The sequence below is a fragment of the Numida meleagris genome, unplaced genomic scaffold (genome assembly GCF_002078875.1).
Source record: "Numida meleagris isolate 19003 breed g44 Domestic line unplaced genomic scaffold, NumMel1.0 unplaced_Scaffold452, whole genome shotgun sequence".
Classification (NCBI taxonomy): Eukaryota; Metazoa; Chordata; class Aves; order Galliformes; family Numididae; genus Numida; species Numida meleagris.
In genome coordinates, this window is record NW_018364668.1 from 11,099 (window position 1) to 14,216 (window position 3,118).

The window sequence follows — 3,118 nt, forward strand, 5'->3', positions numbered from 1 at the left end:
GTTGCAAGGGCGCAGTTCTCTGTAATCATTGCCTGGGCTGAAGGCCAAGGGATGAGTGAGTACTGAGAATGGTTTGTGATGAACTGTACTGGAAAGGTCGTGGCTGGAATGGGGAACAGGAGCTCCCAAAAACTGGGGAACTGGGCCCCGAAATCGTGCCTGGAGATAGCCCCTTGGGAAAGATGCTTAGAATGGGAAAAATAACCCCAAACTAGGGACAAATGCAGGAAAAAGATGTTTAAATATCGTGTACAGATATGGCCTAGAGAGCCACCACGGGGAAAATGAGTATTTTGGCCAAAATACAGAGCTGAGAAACACTGGGTCTGTCAGACTAGGGCCTAACTTCTGCTCATGGATGGAGATGCTGTCCATCATGGCAATGCTGTTTGCTGCAGGAGCTCTTACGAGAGGCTCACAAAGCGTGTGTGTGTCGGAAGGGAGGGGAGAAAGAGAAACAAGAGGCCAAGGGAACGGTTTAACAGGGGATCATGGAGTGAAACCAAGCATGGGTAACAGGGAAAGGAACGCGGGAGGGAGGCTGGGCCCTGCAGGGAGACTGGGAGGAAAGATCCCAAGGATGAACTGCACTGCTCATTGTCACTGTCACTGTGATGCTCATTGTCACTGTCACTGTCATTGTGAAATGTTTGTGCTGTGAAAGTGCGAGCAGGTGTCCAGAAATAATGACCGAGTGCTGAGGAAGCAAGGGTTAGAAGTTAATTCATTAGCCCATGATTAATCCAATTGTTAGCGCCCTGCTCCCCCCCCCATTATTGTCACTCTATTTCTGAGGGTTATCCCGTTATTAATGCTAATTGCCACCATTAGTGCCCCAGTTCCCACAACATTGCATTACAGACACAATTAGCACTGATCACCTTTGTTATTTTGCTCATTAAGTGCCCCCAACCCCCCATTATTTCCCCCTTTTTTTTGGGTCCCCATTTCGGGGCTCCCATTTTTGGGGTCTCCATTTCGGGGCTCCCATTTTTGGGGTCCCCATTCGACGTCCTCCTTCTGGGGTCTCCTTTTGGGGTCCCACTTTTTGGGTTCCCATTTGGGGTCTTCGTTTGGGGCTCTCCAATGGGGGTCCCCATTTTAGAGATTCCATTTGGGGGTTCCATTTGGGTGTCCCNTCCCCCCCCCCAAACCCCACTTTTTTGGGTCCCAGTACCTCAAATCTTTGGGGTCCCCCCCATCGCCACCGGGTTTTGGGCCCCCCCCAGCACCTCAAGTTTTGGGGTCCCAGCACCCCAAATTTCGGGGCTCTTCCCCAGCACCCCAAATTTTAAGGTCCCATCTCCCCCAGGTTTTGGGGGTCCCCCCTCCCTCCTAAGCACTTCAGGTTTTGGGGTCCCAGTACCTCAAATGTAGGGTCCTCCCCTCAGCACCCCAAGTTCTGGGGTCCCCCCCGGCACCCCAAGTTTTCGGATCCCATCCCCTCCAATTTTGGGGTTCCATCACCCTAAATAGAGGATCCTCCACCCCTGTTCACCTCAGGTTTTTGGGATCCACCCCCTCAAATTTTGGGGTCCCATCACCCCAAATATAGGCCTCCCCGGCACCACAAGTCCCCCCCCCCATTCACCTCAGGTTTTTGGGGTCCATCACCCCAAATGTTGGGGTCCCCGAATGTCGGGGTCCCACCTCCTCAGGTTTTGGGGTGCTGCGCCCCATATAGGGATGCTTAGGATGTAGTGCTGGAGCCCTGCACCCCACTTTGGGGTTTTTTTTGGGGGGGGGGGGCTGTGAATAAAGGTACGGAGCGTTGGGGTGTGTCTGTGTCTGACCCCAAAAATGGGACCCCAAAAATGGGATCCCCAAAAGGGGAACCTCCAAAACGGACCTCAAAGGGAGACCCCAAAATGGGAACCCGAAAAGGGGGCCCCCAAAACGGGAACCCCAAAAATGGGATCCCCAAAAGGGGATCCTCCAAAAGGGGGACCCCAAATGGAACCCTCAAAAAAGGGGACCCCCAAAAGGGGAACTGCTAAAAGGGGGACCCCAAGTGGGAACCCCAAATCGAACCCCCAGAAGAGAGATCCACAAATGGGACACTCCAAAGTGGGACCCCAAAAGGGAACCCCCCAGTGGAGACCCCCAAAAATGGGAACCCCAAAAGAGGGACCCTAATTGGAGACCCCAAAATGGGACCCCTCAAATGGAGAGCTCCCAAAAGGGGGACCCCCAAATGGAATCTCTCAAATGGGGACCCTAAATAGAGACCCCCCAAAATGGGAACCCTCAAATGAAGACTCCCAACTGGGAACCCCAAAAAGGAGACCCCAAAAGTGGGACCCCCAAAAGGAGACCCCTAAAAATGGGGACCTCAAAAGAGGACCCCAAATGGAACACCCCAAAGGGGACCCTCAGGTGGAGACCACTAAAAATGAGAACCCCAAAAGGGGGATCTCAAACAGGGACCCCAAAAGAGGGCCCTCAAAATGAAGACCCCAAATGGAGCCCCCCCCCTAAAATGGGAACCTCAAAAGGTGGACCCCCAAAATGGAGACCCCAAAAGAGGACCCCAATGGAGCCCCTAAAAAAGGGGACCCCCAAAATGGGGACCCCAAATGGAACCCCACCGAAGTGGGACTCCACGTGACACCCCAAAAAGGGAAATCTCTAAATGGGGACCCACAATTGAGACCCTCAAAACGGGGGACCCCAAAACGGGGCCCCCAAATGGGATCCCTAAAATGGGACCCCCCAAAACAGAGATCCCCAAAGGGGACCCTCAGGTGGAGACCCCTAAAAATGGGAACCCCAAAAGGCGGACCTCAAACGGGGACCCCAAAAGAGGGCCCTCAAAATGAAGACCCCAAATGGAGCCCCCCTAAAATGGGAACCCCAAAAGGGGGACCTCAAATGGGAACCCCAAAAGAGGACCCCAAATGGAGCCCCTAAAAAAGGGGACCCCCAAAATGAAGATTCCGCATGGAGCCCCAAAAGCAGAAATCTCTAAACGGGGACCCCCAAATGGGACCCACAGAGTGGGGGAACCCCAAGACAGAGATCCCCAAAGGGGTCCCCCAGATGGAGACCCCTAAAAATGGGAACCCCAAAAGGGGGACCTCAAATAAGGACCCCAAAAGAGGGCCCTCAAAATGAAGAC